The sequence below is a fragment of the Phocoena sinus genome, chromosome 2, assembly GCF_008692025.1.
Source record: "Phocoena sinus isolate mPhoSin1 chromosome 2, mPhoSin1.pri, whole genome shotgun sequence".
Taxonomy (NCBI): Eukaryota; Metazoa; Chordata; class Mammalia; order Artiodactyla; family Phocoenidae; genus Phocoena; species Phocoena sinus.
In genome coordinates, this window is record NC_045764.1 from 15,554,875 (window position 1) to 15,576,189 (window position 21,315).

The 21,315-nt window shown below is 36.5% G+C and overlaps 1 protein-coding gene across 1 annotated transcript in view; it reads right to left on the bottom strand.

The window, feature by feature from the left end:
* MALRD1 (MAM and LDL receptor class A domain containing 1) overlaps positions 1-21,315 on the bottom strand; it is a 592,374-nt gene that overhangs the window by 214,200 nt on the left and 356,859 nt on the right.

Genomic DNA, 21,315 nt, shown 5'->3' on the forward strand with positions numbered 1-21,315 from the left:
ACAGAAGTATCTGATCAGTGAAAACTGATTAAAAAAACTGATAATATTCATGATATACTTTATGTCATCAAAACAGAGGCTCATTAATCTACTTGGTATTCCCAAAAGCAATACTAGCAAGATTAGCAGTAAACTTGTTTCACTATTTTCAGAGACATCATTATTAGATAGTGGCCTACTCAGTTAAATCCACTTCTCCTTGCTTGCACACAAAATTCTCAATGGATATTTGATGGAATCTGAACAGTTTACAGGTGCCCTGGGTTTACAGCTCTAGGTACCCTTCCCACCAACCTTCTACTCACATTCTTGAATCATTGGTATTGCACCTTCCTTTACAGAGCTTAAATAACTTACATAAGGAAAGAGAAAAGAGAGATAAGAGGAGGAATATGTGGGAGAAATCACATATCCCTGATGGATATGATAAGAAATTGTGAAGTGAATTGAGCACAGAGGGAAAGTGATCTTTCTAGGACCAGATTTCAAAAATTCTATTATATGATTTTGGATATTTATAAAATTCTACTATAATGATTATATGAGCACCAACAATAATTATTTTATACCAGATTATTCAATGGTAAAGGAAAAATTAATTTTCTAAGAAAAATTATTTAAATATCTCCTCTTGAGACAAAAGTTTCCTTCAGCAACAGAATACAAAGAAACTATAAGGGATGCACACACGCACATGCACAGTTGGGGCAAATTATGAACAATAAGATAAACCCAACTGCCACTTCTGAGGTGCCAGGAGCAAAAGCAGGGGACTGGGCAGACCACCTAAGCCATTCCTCCAGCCTGACCCCATACCCTCACGCCATTTAAGGGACCACCCCCCCCCCCACCGCCTCAGGGAGCGAGCAAGGGAACCTGGCACTTGTTTTCACTCGCTTGTGCTGTAGCATGAGTCCCAAGAAAGCCTTGCCTGAATTTCTTGTCTGACCTCTTATCAATTTCTATTGATTAAAGAGTGCAAGAACCTGGGTCAGTAACACTCTGAATGTGTAAGGTTGGTCTGCTAGCAGTACAATATCCTAATATATGAACAATCCTGGTATAACATGACATGACATGGTATGACATGACATGTAGCATAACCCTAATGACACAAAAAAATGATACCAAGAGTAAAACAGAATATAAGTCAGTCGAGCACAAGGACAAGGCTTAGACTGTATATGTTGCTTTTTGCTATTCTGGGCATAGCCCTTATTGGGAATTAGAGGTTAACATATCATGATGATGGATATATAGGAAAGAAAGAGAAAAAAATATATAGAATTATGTTTACGGTTACGCCCCCAAAATTAATATTTCAGGGTCCAGTATTGTGTTTTCATGATGAAGTCACTGAAGCTTATAATCAAAACAGTGGAATAGAAGAGAATATTTAATGGAATGGCAGCTAGAAAAGCAAGCAAGATGTTCCAGTTGATTTATAGCACACAACTGTGATAGACATAATTATGGATTTAAAAAAAAAAATGTACACTAAAGAAAAAAGAGAAATGCTTGAAGAGGGGATCTAAAAGAGTTACACATTCATAGATCCATGCTTTAGGGGAACTAATGTTAATAAATGTGGCTGACACCTTGTTCTGTTAAAGGAGATACAGATCAATCAAGCGGCTCTTCTGTAGAATAAGAGAGAGAAAGTAGAACTCTGTATCAGTTACTCTAAAACTAACTTTGCAAAACGACTAACAGTGCATAGATAGAGCTTTCAACATCCTCCCCAAAACAACAAACACATTTTTACACCCAGAGACACACGTAGCTTCTTCATTGAAGGGGATGGGAAAGTCACACCTTATTAATGGAATTTCGTATCTGTTTAATGACTAAGGAAGAGAAGCTTTTTCAGCGTTAGTCTTTGACTGTCAGTGATGTCTTAGTGATTTGGAACCAAAGAAATTATTAGTTAAATTAAAGATTAAAGTAGAGGGCATCTAACACTTAGCAATATAACAGGCATAGATAAAAGTCTGTTTTAATTAACAAACTTAATTCACTTTGCTAATTTTTCCTATTAGTCGGTTTCAGCAACTCATACACTATGCCAATCCCCAAAAGGGTTTTCAACAAAGAAGGCTGTGTGATCACTTTAACCAATAAAATACAAACCATTTCTTAACTCTGACACCTGGCTTTCTAATAAATGAGATTTAAATAATATACTCATTGTCATTTTATGCGGTAGGACAAAAATGAGGGTTAAGTCTTTAAGAAAACCAACCATGGATCAACCTAATGATGGGTTATTATAATATATCATTCTAATATATTTGCTCTCATGCAACTCTGGATATAACATACCAAATCATATTCCCATAATTATCAAAAGTATTAATCCAAACGTGCAATGGAGATTTATTTATTTATTGACTTGTCCAGCCAGTCCTTTTCATCACTTATTCAGCAAATATTTGATTCGCACACAGTTGCCATATACTACATTAGACACCAGGAATAAGAAGGTGAAAAGAGAGGAAGCCTACCCTGTGATGGTAATCATTTAATAGAGGTGAGTCATAAAAGTAAATTACCATAAAATTACTATAGAAACATAAAACAGAGCAACTTTTAAAGAAGTGGTTATATATCCATTCCCCCAATTGTTGTTCTGCACCCACTGTTGCTTTATTTAGTTAAAATTCTGATAACAATTCTTTCTAAATACTTTAAGAGAAAAATCTCTCAATTCCAATCATGACTTTGCTACCGCCCAAGGGTACATTTATGTGGTTGTTACATTCAAGAACCCAAGGCAGTAAACATTTGAAAAGTGAGTAAACACACTAATAACTGTAAAAAATAGACACTAATATGGTAATGGTTAAGTTATAGAAATTGAAAAAATATTTTCTTCTTACAATTCAACATTTTACACAACTTTGAATTATTTCCCGAAAGTATTATGCATATCGATGATTTACCTTATGTATTGCATATTTGTTTTGGCAATATGCTTGTCTTCCTGCTTTATGCCAGTCTCATTCCCTTTGGGTTATGTAAAGAAAGGCAGTAAGAAATGCTAAAAAGATAGAGCCACTTCAAGTTATAGATGTGTATTCATGGAGTATAGCCACTTGGAATTTGTTTCATATGTTTGAGGTAAAGATATAAATTATCCCCAAAGTATGAACCAATATTTCCAAAACCAATTGATCAAAACTCTTTCCTCCACTGACACCTTTAACATATTTTGAACCTGTTTCTACAGTTTCCAGGTGAATTTCTGATTTCTGTTCCTCCATCAATGTCATACTTACTAAGCCACTAGATTTTCTTCTTCTGGGAAGATTTGAGTGGACTTCCTTTTCTATATTCCTCCTGCTATGGACAACTAAAACCCCCAGAGATCATATATAATTATGTATAAACAGAAGAAGACTCTGAAAAGTGGAGAGAAGGCAGATTAGCTAGGGACCTTGGGACTCAAGGGAGCACAAGGTGGTGTTTCCTAGCTTTTCCTTTTGCATCATATATTCCAAAATTGACACGAAAATCTGACAACCTGGAAATGAAACATGAGCAGACTACTTTCTTTAGCCAAGGGGCCAGGAAAGGGGAAGTCCAATGAGAATGAAAATATTTAGATAATAATAGCTCTACAACAGCCAAACACCATAGAAAAATTATTCTCTGACCCCCACTCCCAATAGCAAAGGCTGACCAGAGAGCCTAGACTTTCACCTATATCATGCCCCAAGGGCCCCAAGACCTCTCCTCCCAAGTTTTTTTTTTTAAATGAAGGAAAACTAAAAGAATACATCACCTTTAGACCTACCCTAAATGAATGGCTAAAGGAACATTTTAAACAGAAAGAAAATGATAAAAAAAAGAAATCTTGGAACACCAGGAAGGAAGAAAAAGTAGCAAAGATATTAGTAAATACAATAAAATTTCCTTAACCTCTTTAATTTCTAAGTTATGTTTTATTGGTTAAGAAAAAATTAAAACACTGTCTAATATGATTCTAAATGTATATAAAGGAAATGATTAAGACATAAATATTATAAGTGGGTGAGAATAAAGATATGTAAAGGGAGTTAAGCTTTCTACACTTGAGTTGGTTAAACCTTAACGTTATAATTTAATAGGTCACATTTTTATCCTCAAAAATTTTTTTTATTCTTTTGGTTTTCTCATACATTCACTCTCCCAAATGAATCTTAGAATAATTTAATGCATAACTGAAATATTTAAATATAGAATTATTTTACCCTGAGATATCATTTATGTTTCGACTTGTTTAGGTCTCTTTTCATGCTACTAACTAAAATTTTACAGTTCTTTAACATAAATAACTTAACACTTATTATAAATTTATCTCTAGATATATTACAGTGTGTGTTATAATGGTGATACTTCTCTATTACTGTTTTCTGACTACTGATAATACAAAGAAACAATCATATTGTCAGGATGGTGAGCTAACAATGGCTGGTGGCTCCATCACCCACTATCAATCCTGAAAAACTACGGAATCTATTGGGAAGGATGGATTTGGGGAACAGTAAAAGGAAAAGAAAGGGGGGGGAAGGAAGGAAGGGAGGGAGGGAGGGAGGGAGGGAAGGAGGGAGGAAGGAAGAAAAGAAGGAAGAAAGAAAGAAAGAGACAAAAACTGAGAAAAACCTGGGAAGGCTATACGTTGTCTTGAACACAGGTGTCAAATAGTGGGGGTGGTGATGGTGGTGGTTTGCAGCAGTCTGGGGAAGAAGGTGGCTGAAAATAGCAATAAGAGTGTAGGTTGTAGTCGAGAGCTCCTGTATGGTCATGTTTTCCTTCCTCCTTGCTTGGAACAATGAATACCAGACTCTTCAGAAAACAGTAATTCAACTTCAGGCTGTAATATCTGTGAGGTATCAAAGCAGTTAAAAATCTTGCTCATATGAAGAGGTGATAAGTCCACTCTTCCTACACAATTCCCCTTAAAATTCTTAGAGATGTGAATTACAATCTACAGAGTTTGCCACCTACACTTCTGCTTCCAATATTTAAAGGTTCAAATGATGATAGGAGAAGAGATGCTGCCCAGTGGAAACTAATGGAAGTGATCAATAGTTGTTTTGTGGTACTTAGGTCTCTCTGCTGTAAGGCTCACCCTTCATTCACATTTCCTTAAATTCACCTGGATGGACACAGGCAAAGGGCTGGTATTCTGCTTTTTCCTAAATCACCAGAGAGCACCTCACATTACTATAGATGCAAGAGTTCACAGGCCAAAGTAACTAGACTCTAAGAGGCCAAATATCTACTAGAGGCTGAGAATAAACTGAACAACATATAACATCTAAAGCAGAATTTTAAAAACAGATGGAATCAGAGTTTTAAAAGGCTTTGTGCAAGGTTTCCTTTGCTGAACAAAAGCTTTTAAGTTTAATTAGGTCCCATTTGTTTATTTTTGTTTTTATTTTCATTATTCTAGGAGACGGATCCAAAAAAATATTGCTGTGATTTATGTCAAAGAGTGTTCTGCCTAGTTTTCCTCTAGTTTTATAGTATTCGGTCTTGCATTTAGGTCTCTAATCTATTTTGAGTTTATTTTTGTATATGGTGCTAGAGAATGTTCTAATTTCTTGGATAATGATGCCTTTTAAGATACAACAAAACACCAAGGACATGATCTATGAAACAAATAATTGTTAAACTGGAGTTCATTAAAATTAGAAACTTCTAGCCTGTGAAAGGCAAAATCGAAAGAATTAGAGACAAGCCACAGACTGGGGGAAAATATTTGCAAAAAATATTTCTGAGAAAGACTGTTATCCAAAATACACAGAAACGCTTAAAACTCAAAAATAAAACAAACAACCTGATTTAAAAATAGGGCAAAGACCTTAACAGATACCCCACCAAAGATGATATAGCAAATACACATATAAAGGGATGCCCCACATTATATGTCATTAGAGAAAAGCAAATTGAAACAGTAATGATATACTACTACACAGATGAGAAAGGCCAAAATCCAGACCATTGACAACACCAAACGCTGGTAAGGAAGTACAGCAACAGGAATTCTCAGATTGCTAGTGGAAATGCCAGAAGCCAAATAGTAGAGCTACTTTGGAAGACATTTTGGCAGTTTCTTACAAAACTAGTCATACTCTTATCATATGATCCAGCAATCTCACTCCTGGGTATTTATCCAAAGATTGCAAACTTATTTCCATACAAAAACTTGCACATGGATGTTTATAGCAACTTTATTCATAATCGTCAAAACTCAGAAGAAACCAAGATGTCCTTCAGTAGGTGAATGGATAAATAAACTGTGGTGCATTCATACGATGGGATGTTTTTTTTCAGTGCTAAAACGAAATGAGCCATCAAGCCATCAAGCCATGGAGGAAACGTAAATGCATATTACTAAGTGAAAAATGCCAATCTGGAAAAGCTACATACTATATGATTTCAACTACTCTAGGAAAGGCAAAATCATGCAGACAGTAAAAGGATCAGTGGTCACCAGAAGGAGGGGGAGAAGAGATGAAGAAGAGACAAAGCACATAGGATTTTTAGGACAGTGAAAATACTCAGCATGGTATTACATATACCACTATATACTTTTGTCCATACCCATAGAATGTACAACACCAAGAGTGAACCCTAAGTAATGGACTTTGGGTGACGATGACGTATCCAAGTAGGTTTAATATATTTAGTAAAAAAAAATGTACCATTTTGGTGAGTGATGTTGATCATGAGGGAGGCAGGGAGTAGATGGGAAATCTCATTTGTTGTAAACCTAAAATTGTTCTTTAAAAAATAGTTTTTTGTTTTTTTTAAAAAGAAACTACCAGAAATCTTAAGGAAGTTTAAGAAGTAGTTGGAATGGGTAATTTGAGAACATGAAGGACTGAGGGATATTAAAAAATAATTGATTTCAGAAAAAAACTGAACTAGGATTGAAACTTCTAGAAGCCAAATATGAGATTTGAAAGATGAAATGGAATTATTATCTCAAAATACAGTATGCGTCATACTGATGTGCCTCCAGGCTCTGAAGTCAGACAGTCAGGTTGAAACCTGAGCTCTGCCCCTACTAGCAGTTATTTCACCTGTAAAATGGAGAGTAAATGTGTTTACCTCACAGCATTGCTGTGAGGATTAAAATGAGTAATGTTAGCAGAGAACCTACATTAATTGTTGGTATTATATTGTAATAATATTTATTATTAACAAATGCAAAAATGTTAAATGCAAAAATAAAAAGAATTAAACATTATGAGTGAAAAGATAAGAGGTGTGAGTAGATTTAGAAAGTCCACATTTGAATGCAAGAGTTCCAGGAAAAAAGAGAGAATAGATTTTAGAGGAGCAATAATCAGAAAGAACAATAAAAGAAAATTTCTGAGATAGGAACAGCTCAAGGTTTTAAGATCAAGGCACTTCCTGGTGAAATCTCTAAACTCAGAGTTTAAAAGAAAATGTCTCAAACTTCCAGAAATAGGAAGTAGTTGACTTACAAAAAATGAGAATTATATTGGTAATCAGGGTCCTCTCAACTAAAATACTAAGTATAGAAAACAGTGGAACAAAATTTTCAGGCTTCTGAGGAAAACAAAGCAGAAGCAAAAGAAAACAAAGGCTAAACAAAAATGGTGATCCTAGAACCTACACCTAAGCCAACAGATCTGTGTTAACTACAAAGGTAAAAGCATAAAAGTTGTGTTCTTGTCCTTTTGAGGGGCTTGTCATTTATTCCTGCTGTGGAAAGGTCTAGAGCAAATCACACTCCCTTTGCCAATATTCATAGCATCTCTAATGTTAGAAGGATCATTATATTCACTCTAATATACTCCTCTAGAATACCACTGCCATGAAAATTGTCATGACATTCTGGAAAAGCCAGAACTATAGAGATGGTAAACATATCAGTGGCCGCCAGTGATTCAGGGTGTGTGAAGGGATTTGAATAGTAAAGCACAGGGGATTTTTTAAGGCCGTGAAACTTTTCTGTATGGCATTATAATGGTAAATGTAAGACACCGAGCATTTGTCAAAACCCACAGAATTTTACAGTAAGAAAGTAACCTTAATGTATGCAATTAAAAAACCATATTTAGGAGGTTGCAATATCCCAGGAAGGAAGGCAAAATGTGACCAAACTATATAAATGTATTACAAATGTATGAAACAAGGTCATTGAGGCTAAGACTCATGTCTATTGCAACAGAAAAATGATATTAAGGAAAAATAGAAGATCTGAATAAAGTATGGACTTCAGTCACTAATAATGTATTACACTGGTTCATTAATTGTGACAAACGTGTCATCCTAATGTAAGATATTAATAATAGGGGGAACTTGGGTGTGGGGTATACAGGAACTCTCTGTGCAATCTTTGAAACAATTACATGAATCTAAAACTATTCTAAAATAAAACATTTAAATAAGTGCCATTTTAAAATATATAAATGTATATATCTATATAAAAATATATAGTGTAATTTCCACGAGTAACTAAAAATTATCAAGTCAAATTTGAGAAAGTCAGAAAAAGTAAGAACTATAAGAACTATTCGGGGGCTTCCCTGGTGGCGCAGTGGTTGGGAGTCCGCCTGCCGATGCAGGGGACACGGGTTCGTGCCCCGGTCCGGGAGGATCCCACATGCCGCGGAGCGGCTGGGCCCGTGAGCCGTGGCCGCTGAGCCTGCGCGTCCGGAGCCTGTGCTCCGCCACGGGAGAGGCCACAACAGTGAGAGGCCCGCGGTAAAAGAACTATTCGATCTCTACTCATTTTTAAGATAATAGAGCACAGCTTCCAAATATTCCACTTAAATAAAACTTTCTTTTTGTGTTTGGCATGTTCATGAGTTATTTTTGCTATTAATTTTTTTGAAATTTCATCAACTTTTAAATAAACATAATGCTCACAAAAGATTAAGCACATAAAAAAGATGCAATGTCATACAGGAATCATTCTGAACCAAAGCCATTTAATACATGTTTGGTCCTAATCACTGGTATAGCAGCCAAATTTTGTCTTCTGCCTCTAGATAAGACTAAAATATTGATTAATGATGCCACATGGTACTAAAACCTTTCATTGCCATAATAAAATATTTTAAAAATATCTTTTAAGAAATGGAAAGGAGTGGCTAGAATTTAGTATAATATCTGTATCTAGCAGATAAATATTGATAATTCTTTAAATCATCTAAATATTAAGTATTTGAAAAAGTAAATACTAGAAATTTATAGTCTTTAAACCTCCAAACATTTTCAAATATTTAAAGTTTATATATAGTTTAATCCTATTTTGAATTTTCAAAAATAGAATGAAATCAAGTACAGGCTATTTTAAATGTGCATCAAATCTCTTCCACAGAAATAACTTGCAAACAGCTATTTTTCTGGGAGTAAAATCTGTGGTCAGTGGCTCTTGTGCTTAGAGGAGGTTTTCTGCTCTGACAGAATGATTTTGAAGTTTTGACTAATATGCTCACTGAACAGACACGTGTGGTTTTAGACGTACATTCGTTGAATACATTTTAAACAGTATGTCCTCATGTTTTCCTAGAATAATGCGCCTTTAAATTTAAAACATTTATTTCTTGATAATTTTCTTTAAAATTTTAGGCAACCAATATGGGGGTCTTAGGCAATGTAGGCAGTTTAATGCAAAGCATAGAGATCAATAAAGCTGCAGTTGTATAATTTCTTACAATCACTGTTTTTTTTTTGTTTTTTTTACCATTCCAATCTTTCTGTTTTCCAGGGTTTCCAACTACAGAATCATAACATCATTTACACTGTACAAGATGGAAAGTTTAGTTTCTCTTTCATTCATACACATACACAAATTTGATATATATATTTCCCAGTATGAGTGATTATCTTTTTCCCTTCAAATGTCACCTTGGAGAAGCCTTCCCAGGACCTTCAGGGTGGGTTCCATTCTCACTCATATGGCATCACCCTGCTTTAATGTTTATTGCACTTTCACCTCTCATTTTCCAGTATCATCTCGTGTTTTAATTATTTCAATAATTCTTCATTGTCTGTCTTCACCACTACAATTTAAAGTCCATGAGGACAAAAGCTTTCTCCATCTTATTAACCTCTGCATCTCCCACGCCTAAAATAAGTTTGGCACCGTGTAGGCACTATAAAAGCGTTTGTTTAATCAATGAATACATACTTAATTCAAACTGGTGAATTAAGATGTTGCGTGGAACTGTTAGTCCTGGCTGAAAATAGCCTTCTTTATAAAAATTCTACTGGATTTCCGATTCTTTCTCTGATATAGGTAAAAACTAGTTTTAATGTGTTTAAATTGCATAGCTTGTCATAACAAACATTTAAAAATCCACTAACAGATATGTTCTCTAAACAGTGAGTTACTACATTCATAGAGGTAATTTCCTCAGACATACTGTAATTGTTTTCAATCTTAGTTGACACAAAAAGGAGTAAGAATTATTTATAATAAGAAATAGGCTGTGGAGCTGATTGTTCTGACAAAGTTACATTCAGAATGAGTCTTGCGAGGTCTTTACTCACTTTAAAGAAAGGGCTCGCTAACCCAATAAAACTTCCCTATCTATGATATTCAAGGTGATTTCCTACTCAGTGGTTGATGGCTTGTTTCTACTGTCTTTCACACTACCTTTGGTTCCTGAAGGAGAAAAACATTCATATGGTTGAACATAGAAGAATAATGGGAAAAAATAAAAAATGAGGAGTATTTAGGAAGCATCTGGCAGGAAGCATAATAAGAGGTGGCAGCAAGGTCTGGAACAGAATGTCAGTCATGAATGATTGTATGGCATGCTGCCATTCATGAGGGTTGATAACCACTCGATGCAAACAGAACAGCATTTTATGACAAAATTATTGGACATAACTCAGCTCACTGTCTTCCTCCAGGGGTGGGGAATAATGAGAGAGAGAATAAAACAAACATATGTGTGTGAAACAGCAAATGCGTACAGAGCAATGACAAACCTCAAGGTAAGAAAGATCCTTGTGCAAAGTTTTCTTCCAAAAGGGACACTGGTATACAGTGTTTATACAATGTGAATAATGGCCTTTCAGTAGAGTATTTAAAAAATAAAATTCTCAATTTAAAATAGTAAATAGTAGGCACAAAATTATAGGTATAAAGGTATTACTACCCAGAAAAATATATATTATGTATGTATAAAGAATGAGAATGTCTGACTTGCATAAATCATTGGATTCACCAAAACAGGAATGCGGTTTGGTATTTAACAAAGTCAAATATATCCACACTTTTACTCTGAAAATATATTAATGAAATAAAAAGTAAATTGAATAAAGGATTACAAACCTAAAATCTGAGCATAAAGATGAAAAGATAATATTAGTATGAGAATTAAATCAATAACAAAAGAATAAGTCTAGTCATCAATTCACACGGGATAGGAATTAAGTAGGATAAACAAAGGTTTATTAATTACAGATTAGAACCCCAACATGATAAAATGAATTTATCATTTTTCTACTTACTTAACCCGTATACTGAGTATCAAGTCTAGGTCAGACACCCTTCTACTTGCTGATAAAATGTTATAATGACAGAAACACAACCTAATATTCAGCTTGTTTTAAATAATCTCAAAGCAGACATGTTTAACTTGCTCACTACATTTTAATATTCCCTATTGCAAGTAATGAATAGCTATGATTCACATGAATGTTGAATTTTAATTTAAGTCAATTATTATTAGGTTCTTGTATAGGCCATTAATTGACACGGGTGTCAAGAAGAAAGGTAAAAAGCTGTTATGATTTAAGGGACTCACAAATAAATGGAAACAAAACCACCATGCAACTATTTAACTTGAATGTGAGCAAATCCTATAATATTACAGAAAAATAATATAGTACTTTGGTGGGGTTTCAGTAAACTGAAGGACCTGTGTGAAATTAGGAAGGTGTAATAAAGAGTATAGCATTCGAACTGGGCTTTGAAACCGAACAGAATATCACCAAGTACATAAAGTATATGAGGACACTCCAAGTAAAGAAAATCACATGACTGCAGACAGTGGGATATGGAAGTACTGGAATATTTGGGGAACCCTGAATAGTCTGATATGATTAGAATATCTAAAGTATGTTAAAGACTGAGGATGTAAGACTCAGACATAGAGACCAAGACCATACAATGGAAAGTGTCTTTAATTCCTTTGTGAGGGTTTAAGAGCTCAATCCTATAGCCAATGGAAAGCCACCTACAATTTTTTTCTTTAAAGTTCTCCTAACTAGGGATCAAACCCGGGGCCCAGCAGTGAGAGTGCCAAATCCCAACAACTGGACCACCAGGGAATTCCCTACATTTTTTTTTTTTTTTTTTTTTTTTTTGTGGTACACGGGCCTCTCACTGTTGTGGCCTCTCCCGTTGCGGAGCACAGGCCCCGGACGCGCAGGCTCAGCGGCCATGGCTCACGGGCCCAGCCGCTCCGCGGCATGTGGGATCTTCCCGGACCGGGGCACGAACCCGTGTCCCCTGCATCGGCAGGCGGACGCTCAACCACTGCGCCACCAGGGAAGCCCTCCCTACAATTTTTAAATAAGGGAGTAACCTGACCAGATCTGCTTTAGAAAGATCTGCTCTTTAGTAGAAAGAGCTGAAGACCCTGGGCAGGACGGATCCATGGCAATTAATCCTGGAGCGATGGAGGAAAGAAATGGATGCAATATATACGTAGACTGGGATAGGGCAGGTGTCATCAAGAAGGTATGAAATGTGGGGAGCAAAGGCTGAGGGCTCTAAGAGTAGATATTTCTATGGAATGAATGGGAGACATACGGGGCTGCACTGAAGATCTAGCTGAAATTGTAAATCAAATTCTTAATGGAACTGAACAATATAATACACAGCTTTCTCAGTAGTCCAAAAGCAAAAACTAGAAATAAGATAAAGATTGTGGAAAATGTGGATGTAAAGTGTGTAAAGCAGAGCTGAGAAAACTTAGGGCTACAGCATTTGTCAGAAGAAGGCACATGCTTAGAAATCAGCCTCTACATACACAGTGACTCTGAATCTTAGCTGTGTCACTTACTAGTGGGTGACTTTGGGCAATCACTCAATTTATTCCAGCCTCTGTTTCCTTAGCTGTGAAGTGGAGATGACAGCAAAACTCATTCACAGCCCTTTATTTCAAACCTCTATGACAAAAAATGAGATTATTTAATTCAGAATTTTTCAAAATTTAGGCAGATATTATGGTTCACATACTATATTTTAGGTGTATATCCAGCAAGTTTATACTATCAATTCCCTAATAAAATATATGAATACTTTGGAAGTAAAATATATGACCATTTACCTTCAATGGGGTAAATAAAGACTACCAATAGCCTCATGTCAGTTTGTATCAGGTTTTCATGTTGAGTGAGTTAAAACATTTTTAAATAAATTTCAGAGCTTTTTATATTTTGAATTTATAGGTAGGGTAGTGTGTGAACCGGTAGCACCTAATTCATAGGGCTGTGATGATTAAAAGAGTACGTAAAGTATATGTAAAGTATATGTAAAGGATTTTGAAGATCATCTACCACATGGGAAATGATAGCTCTTATGATGGGGATGATGGCTGTGACCATGACAAAGAAGAGGCAGAGATTAAGAGAATAAGGAGGATTGGGGGTCACCATGAGATAGAAGATAATGATTAGTAATTTGAGACATAAAGTAACAAAAGGTAGTATTCAGAGATTAGTATTTCAGAGTTAAAGAATTCAGGGGGCTTCCCTGGTGGCGCAGTGGTTGAGAGTCCGCCTGCCGATGCAGGGCACACGGGTTCGTGCCCCGGTCTGGGAGGATCCCGCATGCCGCGGAGCGGCTGGGCCCGTGAGCCATGGCCACTGAGCCTGCGCGTCCGGAGCCTGTGCTCCGCAACGGGAGAGGCCACAGCAGTGAGAGGCCCGCGTACCGCAAAAAAAAAAAAAAAAAAAAAAAAGAATTCAGAATTAGAGCAATTTCAAGTAAAGTAATGTTTTCCGAGGTGTTGCAGGAAGCAGGTAAACATATTGCTTGTGCTTTATAAAGAAGGAATACCTTTGAGGAAATTAACAAAAGATGTAGCATGCAGTGAAAAGTAGGTAAAACTTTTAGAGACTGTCCATCCACTCACCTCCTAATCACCAGCACTTCATCTCCCAAAGGCACTCTCTCCCTACCAGAAGAAGACATAAAGGTAGTAATGGAAAGTGCTATTAGGTCAAACTGTTCTTTATTCTGTCCACAAGGCGGGGACATTGACCTAGAACAGTTGACACTGGTGAGAGCTTCTCGACAGGTGGTGAGCTCCTGATGTTTCTAGTTCAGGAAGTTATTGTATGTGACCTGATATGTGGCCATCTTGCACATGTATGTGTATGGTTCTATGTAGTATACGTATGTATCTTTTTGGGATGAACTCATTCATGGGAAATTCCATGTCTTATTTCTCTGTGTTCCTCTATCAAAGATGCCTAGTACAATTTGTCTTATATAGAAGATGCTCAATAAATCATAAAATAACTGATCCTCTTTGGCTTTCACGCGTATGTACTGCATATAAATTATAATAATATTAATACAGGAGCTACAATTACACTGGGGTCTTAGATACAGTCTCTATGATGCTCATAACAATCCTGAAAAGTACCTATTATGAATCCATTTTATAAATAAGAAAACTGAGGCTCAGAGTACTTAGGACTCTTGAGACTGAGAACACATACCAAGAAATATAAGGACAGAGCAGAGGTTGGACTCAGACTTGTCTGAATGTAATACTCATGCCACCACCTGCTACCTGGAACAGGAAAGCCACGCTAACAAGAGGCCTAATGCTGCATGGTTTAAGCCTCTGCTAAGCCAAATGGAATATTTCTCTTTAAAAAGGTAATAACAGGGCTTCCCTGGTGGCGCAGTGGTTGAGAGTCTGCCTGCCGATGCAGGGGACACGGGTTCGTGCCCCGGTTCGGGAAGATCCCACATGCCGCGGAGCGGCTGGCCCGTGAGCCATGGCCGCTGGGCCTGCGCGTCCGGAGCCTGTGGTCCGCAACGGGAGAGGCCACAACAGTGAGAGGCCCGCGTAGCACAAAAATAAATAAATAAAAGGTAATAACAACGCTCAGTCTATAATTTATTATCTGGACATTTTAACTGCTGAAATGCCAGGGTAAGAACTAAAAAATGAAAGTTTGATTTGGTTTAGCCTTTCAATTTATTATGCATATAAAAAATATGAGAGACATGCTCATTAAGGTTTAATATAAAGAGCTGTGCATGTCCCTTGAAGCCTCAGGCAACAGTACTGAGACCAAAATGCCCATGAATGGCGGATTAATTACTCAGCAATAAATGGTAAGAAGTTTACTAAGGCCAAGAATAAGAAATAATTATTGCATTTATTTATTCATGTCCTTGTTCCAAGGATGAAAGGTGGGGATACTAGAGTATAACAAGATGAAACTAAGTGATAAAAACGTGGTTAAGGGAAAACTCATGTGGTAAAAATTGGGCAAATCCTAGTACACTGACCTAGACGTTGGCCGCAGATATTCCTCGTAGCTGCACCTGTTAGTAAAAAGAAGCTGCAAACACACACACGATCTAAAAGAGGAGGGTAATTAGAAAAGGGAGAACATATTTAAAAGGATGAAAAAAACATAAAGTTCTATCCATAGATTTGAGGGGCTAGAATTTCCTCTCATCTATGAAAAGAAGTATTCCAAAACTGCTTGTGGGCTTAGCAGTAAAGAATGTCACAACTTCCAAGAATGAGGTTTGGGTGGGAGGACAGTGCCGCATTCTGTAGGTATTTCCTATCCCTTAAACCACATGGTAAGTGATAAATGAATTAAAATCTCTCACTATTTTCAAACTTGACTTATCTATACTTACTTTATTCTGAGCACAATGGAGTATAATGGAAATAACCCAGATCTGTACTAATTAGGTATGTTTTTCAACCACTACGAGCCTCATTTTCCTCATCTGAAAACTATCACATTAACCTTGCAGTCTTTTGTTAAGGATTGGAGATCAAGTGCCTGAAGCATCTAACACAATGTCTGACATAGAAGACATTCACATTTTACCAATATATGTTCATACATGAATATTTTATTAATAAGATCTCTAGTAAATTAAATATATATTTTAAAAATATAAATCATAATTGTTTAAACAGTAACATATCTCACCCTATTTATTTTCAGTGAGATGTTTTGGGAGTGAGATGAAGAAAAATAAAAATAAGAAAAAAATATATGTATACATCTTCATACTCAAGAATTAGATTAGTGCCCTAGGATTTGGTGGGGAGGGGAGACTAATGAATAGGCTGGTAGCTTGTGGCTCAAAGGAGACTCTAAGGACAAACAGTTTCTCTGCAATCATCCCACTCCACAATGCCCAGGACCACAGAGTCTCCACATAAAATCCATCTGTCCTCTCAAGAAGTAGAGCCAAATACCCACTGAAGGTCTTTTCCCTCTCCAGTTCTAAGCAACTCAGGACAATGTATGAAGCACTTCTTACACAATAGACAGAAAAGACACAGAATCATTCTTTTTTTTTTTTTTTTTTTTTTTTTTGCAGTACGCGGGCCTCTCACTGCCATGGCCTCTCCTGTTGCGGAGCACAGGCTCCGGACGCGCAGGCTCAGCGCCCATGGCTCACGGGCCCAGCGACTCTGCAGCATGTGGGATCTTCCTGGACCAGATCACGAACCCGTGTCCCCTGCATCGGCAGGCAGACTCTCAACCACTGCGCCACCAGAGAAGCCCAGAATCATTCATTTTTTGATTCACCCTTGCAGTTCATGACAACCCACCAACAACAATCACACCCTTTTTCTGATTCCACACTTGGCAACCTCTAGTTTAAAAAAAAAAAAAAAATATATATATATATATAAACACATGTAGATATGTATGTATACATGTACATACACATAACACTATACTGAGTATATATACTCACACATATGTATATCTACCATAACTTATTCAATGCTACTATTTCTTGAGAGTCACTAGAAGCCATTCTTTCTTTCCACAGGGGGAGGCACTAACAATAAAGGGAAGAAGGAAGAAATCATGAATAACAGGTGAAGTAAAAACTGAGGTAAAAATCAAAATAAACAGCCAAACCTCTACTATTAGGCTAAGAATAAGGAAAAGACTGATTTGTTTCTTGACATCTTGATTGGGGTATAATTGCTTTACATTGTTGTGTTAGTTGCTGCTGTATAACAAAGTGAATCACCTATACATATACATATATCTCCATATCCCCTCTCTCTTGAGTCTCCCTCCCACCCTCCCTACCCCATCCCTCTATGTGGTCACAAAGCACCTAGTTGATCTCCCTGTGCTATGCGACTGCTTCCCACTAGCTAGCTATTTTACATTTGGTCGTGTATACATGTCAATGCCATTCTCTCACTTCATCCCAGCTTACCCTTCCCCCTCCCCGTGTTCTCAAGTCCATTTTCTACATATGCATCTTATTCCTGTCCTGCCCCTAGGTTCTTCAGAACCTTTTTCTCCCCCCTAGATTCCATATGTATGTGTTAGCATACGGTATTTGTTTTTCTCTTTCTGACGTACTTCACTCTGTATGACAAACTCTAGGTCCATCCACCTCACTACAAATAACTCAATTTCGTTTCTTTTTAAGGCTGAGTAATATTCCATTGTATTGTGCCACATCTTCTTTATCCATTCATCTGTCAATGGACACTTAGGTTGCTTCCATGTCCTGGCTACTGTAAATAGTGCTGCAATGAACATTGTGGTACATGACTCTTTTTGAATTATGGTTTTTTCAGGGTATATGACCAGTAGTGGGATGGCTGGGTCATATGGTAGTTCTATTTTTAGTTTTTTAAGGAACCCCCATAGTGTTCTCCATAGTCGCTGTATCAATTTACATTCCCACCAATAGCGCAAGAGGGTTCCCTTTCCTCCACACCCACTCCAGCATTTCTTGTTTGTAGATTTTTTGATGGTGGCCATTCTGACCAGTGTGAGGTGATACCTCATTGTAGTTTTGATTTGTGTTTCTCTAATGATAGTGATGTTGAGCATCTTATCACGTGTTTGTTGGCCATCTGTATATCTTCTTTGGAGAAATGTCTGTTTAGGACTTCTGACCATTTTTGGATTGGGTTGTTTGTTTCTTTGATATTGAGCTGCATACACTGCTTCTATATTTTAGAGATTAATGATTTGTCAGTTGCTTTGTTTGCAAATATTTTCTGCCATTCTGACGGGTGTCTTTTCATCTTGTTTATGGTTTCCTTTGCTGTGCAAAAGCTTGTAAGGTTCATTAGGTCCCATTTGTTTATTTTTGTATTTATTTCCATTTCGCTAGGGGGTGGGTCAAAAAGGATCTTGCTGTGATTTATGTCAGAGTGTTCCATCTATGTTTTCCTCTAAGAGTTTTATAGTGTCTGGCCTTATATTTAGGTCTTTAATCCATTTTGAGTTTATTTTTGTGTATGGTATTAGGGAGGGTTCTAATTTCATTCTTTTACATGTAGCTGTCCAGTTTACCCAGCACCACTTATTGAAGAGGCTGTCTTTTCTCCATTGCATACTCTTGCCTCCTTTATCAATGAAAAGGTAACCATACGTGCATGGGTTTATCTCTTGCCTTTCTATCCTGTTCCATTGATCTATATTTCTGTTTTTGTGCCAGTACCATACTATCTTGATTACTGTAGCTTTGTAGTATAGTCTGAAGTTCAGGAGCCTGATTCCTCCAGCTCAGTTTCTATTCCTGAAGATTGCTTTGGCTGTTTGGGGTCTTTTGTGTTTCCATACAAATTGTGCAATATTTTGTTCTAGTTCTATGAAAAATGCTATTGGTAGATTGATAGGGATTGCATTGAATCTGTAGATTGATTTGGGTAATATAGTCATTTTCACATTGTTGATTCTTCCAATCCAAGAACATGGTATGTCTCTCCATCTCTTTGTATCATCTTTAATTTCTTTCATCAGTGTCTTATAGTTTTCTGCATACAGGTCTTTTGTCTCCTTAGGTAGGTTTATCCCTAGGTAATTTATTCTTTCTGTTGCAATGGTAAAAGGGAGTGTTTCCTTAATTTATTTCAGATTTTCATCATTAGTGTGAAGACATGTAAAAGATTTCTGTGCATTAATTCTGTATTCTGCTACTTTACCAAATTCATGGATTAGCTCTAGTAGTTTTCTGGTAGCATCTTTAGGATTCTCTATGTATAGTATCATGTCATCTGCAAATAGTGACAGTTTTACTTCTTCTTTTCTGATTTGGATTCCTTTTATTTCTTTTTCTTCTCTGATTGCTGTGGCTAGGACTTCCAAAACTATGTTGAATAACAGTGGTGAGAGTGGGCAACCTTGTCTTGTTCCTGATCTTAGTGGAAATGGTTTCAGCTTTTCACCATTGAGAATGATGTTGGCTGTGGTTTTGTCATATATTGCCTTTCTTATGTTGAGGTAAGCTCCCTCTATGCCTACTTTCTGGAGAGTTTTTATCACAAATTGGTATGGAATTTTGTCAGAAGCTTTTTCTGCATCTGTTGAGATTATCATATTGTTTTTCTCCTTCAATTTGTTAATATGGTGTATTGTATTGGTTGATTGGTGTATATTGAAGAATCCTTGCCTTCCTGGGATAAACCCCATTTGATCATGGTGTACGATCCTTTTAATGTGATGCTGGATTCTGTATGCTAGGACTTTGTTCAGGATTTTTGCATCTATGTTCATCAGTGATACTGACCTGTAGTTTTCCTTTTCTGTGACATCTTAGTCTGGTTTTGGTATCAGGGTGATGGTGGCCTCGTAGAATGAGTTTGGGAGTGTTCCTCCCTCTGCTATATTTTGGAAGAGTTTTAGAAAGATAGGTGTTAGTCCCTCTCTAATGTCTGATAGAATTTGCATGTGAAGCCATCTGGTCCTGGGCTTTGGTTTGTTGGAAGATTTTTAATCACAGCCTCAATTTCAGTGCTTGTGATTGTTCTGTTTATATTTTCTATTTCTTCCTCGTTCAGTCTTGGAAGGTTGTGCTTTTCTAAGAATTTGTCCATTTCTTCCAGGTTGTCCATTTTATTGGCATACTTGCAGTAATCTCTCATGATCCTTTGCATTTCTGCAGTGTCAGTTGTTACTTCTTTTTCATTTCTAATTCTATTGATTTGAGTCTTCTCAAATCTCTTTTTCTTGATGAGTCTGGCTAATGGTTTATCAATTTTGTTTATCTTCTCAAAGAACAAGATTTTAGTTTTATTGATCATTGCTATCGTTTCCTTCATTCCTTTTTCATTTATTTCTGATCTGATCTTTATGATTTCTTTCCTTCTGCTAACTTTGGGGTTTTTTTGTTGTTCTTCTTTCTCTAATTGCTTTAGGTGTAAGGTTAGGTTGTCTACTTGAGATTTTTCTTGTTTCTTGAGGTAGGATTGTATTGCTATAAACTTCCCTCTTAGAACTGCTTTTGTTGCCTCCCATAGGTTTGGGGCTGTTGTGTTTTCATTGTCATTTGTTTCCAGGTATTTTTTGATTTTCTCTTTGATTTCTTCAGTGATCTCTTCGTTATTTAGTAGTGTATTGTTTAGCCTACATTTGGTTTATATTTTTTTATAGTGTTTTTCCTGTAATTGACATCTAGTGTCATAGCGTTGTGGTTGGAAAAACTACATGATACGATTTCAGTTTGCTTAAGTTTACCAATTCTTGATTTGTGACTCAAGATATGATCTATCCTGGAGAATGTTCCATGAGCACTTGAGAAGAAAGTGTATTCTGTTGGTTTTGGATGGAATGTCCTATAGATATCAATTAAGAACATCTTTTTTAATGTATCATTTAAAGCTTGTGTTTCCTTATTTTCATTTTGGATGATCTGTCCATTGGTGAAAGTCGGTGTTAAAGTCCCCTACAATTATTGTGTTATTCGCATTTTCCCCTTTTATGGCTGCTAGCATTTGCTGTATATATTGAGGTGCTCCTCTGTTGGGTGCATAAATATTTACAGTTGTTATATCTTCTTCTTGGATTGACCCCTTGATCATTATGTAGTGTTCTTATTTGTCTCTTGTAATAGTCTTAATTTAAAGTCTATTTTGTCTGATATGAGAATTGCTATTCCAGCTTTCTTTTGATTTCCCTTTGCATGGAATATCTTTTTCCATCCCTTCACTTTCAGTCTTTGTGCGTCCCTAGGTCTGAAGTGGGTCTCTTATAGACAGCATATATACGGGTCTTGTTTTTGTATTATTCAGCCAGTGTATGTCTTTTGGTTGGAGGATTTAATCCATTTACATTTAAGGTAATTAA